The following is a 9,023-nucleotide window of genomic DNA, read 5'->3' as shown; positions in this document are numbered from 1 at the left end:
CAAATGATCTACAAATTCAATTCCAACTCTATCAAAATCCTATCTGGATATTTTGCAGGGGTTGACAAGCTAATCCTAAAATTTATATGGAATTACAAGGCATCCAGAATAGCCGAAACAATTTTGAAAAAGAAGAAATTTGAGGACTCACAAATATCAACTAGAAAGCTACAATAATCAAGACCTCAGTCCTGACATAAGAATAGACATATCATATGATATCACTTATATGTGGAACCTAGAAAAAATGATACAAATGAACTTACTTACAAAACAGAAACAGACTCACAGACTTAGAGAATGAACTTATGGTTACCAGGGGGGAAAAGGTGGGGGGGAGGGATAGACTGGGAGTTTGGGATTGACATGTACACACTGCTGTATTTAAAATAGATAACCAACAAGGACCTACTGTATAACACAGGGAACTCTGTTCAGTATTCTGTAATAACATAAATGGGAAAATAATTTGAAAAAGAATAGATACATGTATATGTATAACTGAATCACTTTGCTGTACACCTGAAACTAACACAACATTGTTAATCAACTATACTCCAATATAAAATAAAAAATATACAAAAAGAATAGACATAAAGATCAATGGAATAGAATTGAAAGTCCAGAAATAAACTCTTACATTTATGACCAATTGATTTTCAATAAACATGCCAAGGCAATTCAATGGGTGCAATCGTGGTAAGAATAGTCTTTCAATAAATGGTGTGAGAACAACTGGATAGCCACATGCAGAAGAATGAAGTTGGGCCCTTACTTCACACCATATACAAAAATTAACTCAAAATGGATCAAAGACCTAAGTGTAAGTAAAGGTAAAAAACCCTTAAAAGAAAATAGAGGGGTAAATCTGAATGATCTCAGTTTTAACAATGGAATCTTAGATATGACACCAAAAGCACAAGTATCAAAAGAAAAAACAGATACACTGGACTTCATCAAAATTAAAAGCACCTATGCTCAAAAGACACTATCAAGAAGGTAAAAACAACAAAAACAGGGGCTTCCCTGGTGGCGCAGTGGTTGAGAGTCCGCCTGCCGAAGCAGGGGACACGGGTTCGTGCCTTGGTCAGGGTAGATCCCACATGCCGCGGAGGGGCTGGGCCCGTGAGCCATGGCAGCTGAGCCTGCGCATCCGGAGCCTGTGCTCCGCAGCGGGAGAGGCCGCAACAGTGAGAGGCCCGCGTATCGCAAAAAATAAATAAATAAAAATAAAAAACAACAACAACAACAAAAAAAAACTATAGAATGGGAGAATATATTTGCAAATCACATATCTGATAAGGGAGTAGTATCCAGAATATACAAAGAACTCTTACAACTCAACAATAAAAGTTAAAATAACCCAATTTTAAAACAGTTGAGTAGACTTTTTCCACATAAGATATACAGATGTCCAATAAGTACATGAAAAGATAATCAACATCATTAGTCATTAGGGAAATGCAAATCAAAGCTACAAAGAGATACTTCTTCACACTCACTAGAGTGACTGTAATCAAAAAACACAAACAATAACAAGTGTTGTCAAGAATGTGGAAAAATCAGAATCCTCATACACCCCGGTAGGAGTGTAAAATGGTGCAGCTGCTTTGGAAATGGTTCGGCAGTTCCCCCAAAAGCTAACACTGACTTAACATATGACCCAGCCATTCCATCTTAGATATATATGCAAAAGAATTGAAAATATATATCCACGCAAGACGTGTACATGAATTTTTGTAGCAGCATATTTTATAATAGCCTGAAGATGGAAACAATTCAAACTTCCATCAACTGACAAATGGATAAAACAAAATATGATCGAGCCATACAATGGAATATTATTCAACCATAAAAAGAATGAAATTCTGATACATGCTACAACATGGATATATCTTGAAAGTATAATATTATGCCCAGTGAAGGAAGCCAGACACAAAAGGCCACATATTGTATCATTCCATTTATATGAAATGTCTAAAATAGGAAAATCCATAGAGACAAGAAGTAAATTAGTAGTCAGCAGAGGCTAGAGGGAGGCAAAAATGGGGAGTGACTACTTATGGGTACAGAGTGGGGCTTTTTTGGGGGGGATGATGTAAATATTCTAAAAGTAGATAATGGTGGTGGGTGTACAACTCTGAGAATATACCAAAAAGTTACACATTTTAAAATGGTGAATTTTATCACATGTGAATTGTATTTCAATTGAAAAATGAAAAAAAATAACAGATTGACATGGGTCATCAGCTAGTGAAAGTATATATAGAGAAAAGAGAAGAGCAGGGAGAATAAAACCTTCACTAGGAGAGTTGGAGGAATTGAAGCCAAAAACAGAGAAAGAAGGTAAAATACAAGTAGTAGAAGGGAAGCAGTGAGAAGTTGTCATAAGAAGCCCAGAGAGGGGAAAGTTTGAATAAGGAGAAGGTAGTCCTCAGGATAAAACTTCAGAGTGGGAGAGGAGGAGGTAAAGTGAAAAAAGCATTTGATTTGACAAATATGAAGTCTCTGGGAAACATCAAGAAAATAATTTCAGTGAAATGTTGAGGGTGGTAGGAATGAGTGAATGAGGAGATGTAAGCAGTGTCAGTACTCCACGCTCTTAAGCACTTTATTAGTAAAGAAAAGGAATAGAATAGAATGAGAATTCAAAGGGGTGGCGATGTCCTAGAAATATTTTTTAGCATACAGGAGAATTCCGGATGCTGGGGAAGACAAATGAGAAGGGATTGAGTGACGGTACTGTGGAGGCAGGAGAGGGTGGGATTAAGCTCTTGTCTACATGAGTTCAGCAAATGAGAGGCCCTGTGCTTTTCAGAAGGAAGAGAGATGGGCTGAAGTACGGGCATTAGGAGACCAGCATGAGGGCTTTTTTCAATGCTTTCCAAAGTGTAGTCCATAGATCCTCCTGTATCAAAATTAACATGAGTACACATTAGAAATGCATTCCTGAATCTCACTAAGATGTACTAAATCAGAATGGTTGACTCTGGTGAACCTGTATTTTAGTTTGAGAATTTTGGCAAATAAGCATTCAAGGATAAATCAAAAAATTGTCAAGAAGGATCAGCTGAGGTCAGGAGTCTGTAGAATATTTTGTTCCCAAACATTAGCAATTCACCAGAATCACCAGGAGGGTATGTTGAACACAGAGTGTTGGGTCCTTCCCCCCCCAGCTTCTAACTCAGTAGATCTGGGGTGAAGCCTGAGAATTTGCATTTCTAACAAGTTCTTAGGTGATGTGGATCCTGCTGGTCCAGGACCCACAGTTGGGGAACCGTTGCTATAGTTAATCTAATTATCCTGGTGCTGAATAGCTCATGATGGGGAGAGCAGAGACAATGATAGCAGCATGTGCTCAGGGCCAAAGACTGACAAGGTGGATACAGTGGGAAGACCAGGGGAGCTCTGGAGAGAGAAGACATTGTTGAACAAGGCTCCAGAGTGGTGGACAAGCTGGTAAGGGAAAGGAAGCTAAGGACTTGCAAAGAGAGGGCAGGACTAGTGGGGTGGAAGATACTATGAAGAAAACAGAGAAGGGTCAAAAATGAAACAGCATTATGTTTTGGCCAAAAAGAAGTGTGGAGTTGGAGTTCTTGGAGTTCTTGGAGTTGGTCCGTAAATAAATAACATGGTTCCATGTAAGACTAAACTAATGGGTCACTGAAGTAGCAGGAAGACAAAGGGTGTCAAGATGGAAAAGTTCAAGATTGTGGTATCAGGCTGTAGAATTGTCATGAACACGGATGATGAATTCACCACGAATGATAACAAGGGAGGGGATGAAGAAGGGAACTCTGAGCCTGGTGCTAGAAAGACCGAGAAAAGTAAGAAAATATCCTGGAGGCTCAGAGACACTAAGTGGTTTTCCTAAGTTTCCTGCAGGTAGACATTGATGTAGCTGAAATAGGAAGTCAGCTCCTTCTGACTACAAAGCCCATGTTTTAGCCAGAACAGAGTGATGTTCACTTAAAGCATGTTAATGTGTTAATTCTGAAGAAACTTACGTAGAATTTGTTTCGGCTTTGAAGGTGATTTGTGACTAACATGTCTGCAGTACGTGAATGTGATGCCATAGTCTCCTCTTCCTAGAATGAAATTGCACAATGAAGTCCCTCTTTTCAGGTAGATTCAGGAAAACTGGTCTAGTAAGCAAGGCTAAAGATGATTTTTCCCTTTCTTTCAGGTTCTTTTTATGGATAAACACTTTTGAGTGTACTTTTTTGTGTGTGTGCAAGAAAAAATCAACAGAGATAATTTAGGCATATAATGAATCCAGAGGAAACACAAATGGCCAATAAATATACAAAAAGACGTTCAATTCCACCAGTAATTAGGGAAACATAAGTTAAAACTATAATGAAAGAACATCTTTTACTCATCAGACTAGCCCAAATTAAAAAGTGTGACAATCACCAGTATAGAGGAGGAGAATAGCTAAACAGATCATCTCATACCATGCTTGTGGGTATGTAAATGGGAATAGCCACTTGGGAGAGCAGTGTGACAGTAAAATTACAAAGGTGCTAACTCTATAAACTAGCATTTCCTTTTCTGGGTATACACCCTAGAGAAACATTTGTACATGCACATGAGGGGACATACAAATGGATGTTTATTACAGCATTGCCAGAAATAGCAAAGAAAGAAAAATTAGGAACAACCCAAATGCCCATCAATAAAGAAATGGATAAAATATGGTATCCTTATGCAATGTATTTCTGTCTAGATAAAACAAAGGGACCAGAGCTATATGAGTCAATAAGGATAAGTCTAGAACTCTCAATATTAATTTTTTAAAAAGGCTGCAGAATGAAATGTATAGAATGATTCCTTATATAAAATTTATTTTCAAAGCCCATAGAAACATTACATCTTGTTTCTGAATTTCTATTGATGTATGTAAAAGTATTAAAAAGGATGACTATCAAACTCATCATAGGTCTGTCTCTGGGAAACAAGGAGAGGGCAATGAGTCTGGAGATAATGGTCAAATGGGAGTGTTAAATCTTACTATTTTTTTCCTAAAAATAAAAGATGCATATATAACTTGTGTGATTTTAAAAAAATACACACACATACAAAGGCTAGAAGGAAATATAAAATTTATTAATAGTTTTAATATCTGGGACACGATAATATGAGTGTTTCCTATATCGTTTTGAAAAGTCTGGCTTTCTAAAGGAAATCAGACTATGCACAGGATCTTCATGTTCTGTGACTGGTCCAGACCTGTCCATACTGGTGTGTGTACTCTCAAGCTAGCGATATGTACATCTTCTTCTGTGGCAATCGCAAAGGAATCTTTGGAGAATGACTCCATTGCAAACTTAGATATTTAAGAAAGTCACCAGTATAGAGTGGAATTTGAAGGAACTAGCTGCTCCTTCAAATAAAGACCAGACAAAAGAAATTCTTCCATAGGAGACAGAAAGCACAGAAGATAATAGAATATTTAGGTTACTTCTACTTCACACAATCCTCTTTCCAGCTGGGCAGTTTCTTTTAACACACGCTGTTCTTGTCACCATTCTTGGAATAACTCTTGGGTCTCAGTCTGACGCTCTGTCTGTGACTATAAACAACTTTTCCTCTACAGTTAGCACAACCACAGAATAATGACACTGCATTAGAGACATGAATCACAGCATAAATACTTTTTTTATTACGATAAACTAAATCACTGGTTGTCTGTTTCTACAGGCATAGGCAGAAAATGCATCGGGCTTTCTATTTTTTTTTATTATGCACTGGAACAGAGACCATCATTTGTTGAATAATACGTGTTTGAAAAAATGTCTCAATGCCTGTAATGAAAGAGATGACATGTGATCCTGCAGATCCTTGAGCCAAGCATGGGTGACTCTTTTCCTACAGAAGAAAAGAGACTTAACACCTCTAACATGATAGATAAAGAGGCACAGTAGAAAGATAGGAAAAGAGCAATGTAAGGGGAGGAGGAAAGGGGGAAATTAAGCTAAAGACATAATAGTTTCAGTAAATATATCACCCTACATTAAGATTAAAGAAGTAAAGGGGGTTGTCACGGCAGCATTTCTTCAGTCTTTGGTGAATTACATACCCCTGCACTCAGTAGAACAGTATTGAGTCTTTGTGCCAATCAGGATAAGCTAGGGTACACCAGAGTAACAATCTCCAAGCCCCAGTAGCCTAAAAGTTGATTTCTCACTTTTGTGACAATTCTAGAAGGGTGGCTTGGGGTTATGCTGTTGCCATCTTCCTCACTTTGAGTCTCAGGCTATTGGAGCAGCCAGTATGGATGTTGCCAGTCACCAAGACAAAAGGAGAAAAGAGCCTCACATGGGCTCTTGAAGCTTCTGCCAAAGGTGACTCACTTCCTTTCTCCTAGTGATTCATTGGTCAAGACAAGCCATATGGCTAAGCCTGACAGCATAATGGGAAGGTATTCTGCTCCTATAGCTCCCAGCTTGCAGTACCATACTTCAGTGGATTTCATACTTATTGAGATGTCCAGGTTTCAGGAGAGCATCTTTCCATAAGGAAAGACAAAATGTGGAGATCAGTCAAGTGGTAAAAATGCCCCTTCTCAGTGATACGAAAGAATCACAGCCCATTCCATCCATGTATAGAGCAATGATATTGTCAGAGAAGAACTTTGGAAGAAAATGTCTGGAAAATGCTGGTGAAAGTGGAAAAACCTAAAGGGCTCCATCTTTCCAAGAACTGACCAAAGAGTCCTCCAAACCTATTCCTCACCCTTCCTAACACCAAGAGAGATATGGAACTGTTTAGGTAGACAAGAACTTTTGAGCCTGAAAACTTCTTTGAAAATATAAAGAAACTGAGTCACCAAAGAGAAGTAACTAACATAATCAGTGGAGGCAGCACATGAACAAAGGTGAATCCATCCTCTTGGAAGTCCTATCTAGCCTGCATTCCTTCACCTATCACTTCTCACCATCTCAGAAGATCTTTATGTTTAAAAGCATCAACTTCATTTTGTCCTGTTCAGGAAGAGAACACATCCTTCTTCCTTCTAGATGCTTCACAATCTCAGTCCCCACCTCTCCCAACTGCTTGAGGAAGAGCTCCTTCATCAGTTCCTCTATTCTCCAAAATTTTCCATCTCTCCTTCTTAGACTTTATTTCTCCCTTACTTACCTCTCCAATATTGAGAAAGAGTGGTCGACATCTGTTCCACATGTAATTTGCAGGGAGTCTTCTGATGGAAGCCTCATAAAGTGAAGTTTCAGGAATTCCACCAGAGTTTTCCAGAACTATCTTCGCTTCTGTCTCTCTCAAGTTCCTCCAAAATCCCTCTCAAGTCCCACTTTCCATCCTAAGGGCTTCCCTGATATTCCTCTTATAAATTTCATTTTTTAACTTAAGTTAGAGCCGGTTTCCAATACTTACAACCAGGAACCCTGTCTAATGCTCTCCCCATTATTCACAGCCAGTGGGATAAAGCCCAAATTCTTAAGCCCAATATTCCAAGCCCTTCAACTTTCAACTCACCATGTTAGTAATCACACCAATGCTTCGTGTCTTAGCTTGAGCTGCCTAGAAAACAGAGTCTGAGGCAAAAGCGTACATGCTAACTCACTCTTGCATGGGGGGATATGCAATCCAAGGTAATCAGCTGCAAGGAGAAGGAGGCATAAGGCAGGGATTAAGGGAGAGCAAACGTAAGGAAATGCATTACCAAGCTAGCCACAGCTTCGTAAAAAGTTCAGCCAATTGCTTTGACTTGCTAGATTTCTTCAGAGAGGGCTTACAACACTACAATCTTTCTAAACAACCCAACTGAGAAGGGGGCCACACTGAGAGTTCATCGGCCATTTCGCTCCTATCTTCTTTCTAACCCCATTTGTTTAGAGTTCAAATCATAGGGAATTAACACCCTCCCACATCTGGCTTGCATCACATGGCCCTTTCAGCAACAGCTGGAGAAGCCAGATCCCACATATGGCTGTGTGGAGCCATATTTAAGTCTACAAGTGGTGGGAGGAACCAGAGATGCCCTGTGGCAAGGGCCTCCCATGGAGTCCATAACCACACAGTGACTAGGGCAGAAAAAGTGGCCCCAGAGATAGATGAAGCCAAAAGAATCTAAGGTGGCACATGCGAGTTACCAGTTATACTAGGTACCATCCACATCCAAGAAGGAAACTCAGAACAGGCACCACAGGATCTGGACCTCCAGCCAGACCCCATATGCCTTTTCTCATGTGGACATAACACGTTTGACGTTGACCACAGTTGACATGTGCAGGGGGCTCAATTCTCTTAAATTAAGATTTTTGCCATCCATCAATGTGATTTCTTAATATCTTGATCAAACAAAAATGCCTTGTGACCACCTAGAGGGGTGGGATAGGGAGGGTGGGAGGGAGACGCAAGAGGGAGGAGATACGGGGATATATGTATATGTATAGCTGATTCACTTTGTTATAAAGCAGAAACTAACACACCATTGTAAAGCAATTATATTCCAATAAAGACATTAAAAAAATTTTTTTAAATAATAAATACAGGGTAAATGATAACTTAGAAATTTAAAAAATGCCTATGTAACAAATACTTTCAGAAGTCTTTACCCACACCCTTCACCCCTCAAAAAAGTTCAGGATTACAGCAACTCTGACTGAAAAATAAGTAGATAAGTGATAATATTTTTCTTCGCTCAAATCATTAGTGAAGAAAAATATTATCACTCAAGAGTAGTGACAACTGGGAGATGAATAAGTCCCTGAGGAACATTATACAAACATGATTTTTAAATTATTTAGCATTTTTATTTAAGCATACATTTTTATAATCTAGTATTTATCAAGAAAAATAGCAATGTGTTGTTTAAATTGAGAAAGCTGGGGCTTCGGAAAACCAGGTAAAGTCAATGTTTTGTATTTTATCTATATTATTCCAAGGTAGTCACTCAAATGAAAATTAGACATTGTATTTGTTTCTCAATACTTGTTTTCAAACTTGTTTTTCAAGTGATTATATTACATTATTTCCACCATTCCGTTTTTGGGCTCCTG

This window comes from Neophocaena asiaeorientalis, unplaced genomic scaffold (assembly GCF_003031525.2).
Source record: "Neophocaena asiaeorientalis asiaeorientalis breed wild unplaced genomic scaffold, Neophocaena_asiaeorientalis_V1.1 scaffold312, whole genome shotgun sequence".
Classification (NCBI taxonomy): domain Eukaryota; kingdom Metazoa; phylum Chordata; class Mammalia; order Artiodactyla; family Phocoenidae; genus Neophocaena; species Neophocaena asiaeorientalis.
Note: the sequence above shows the minus strand (reverse complement) of the source record.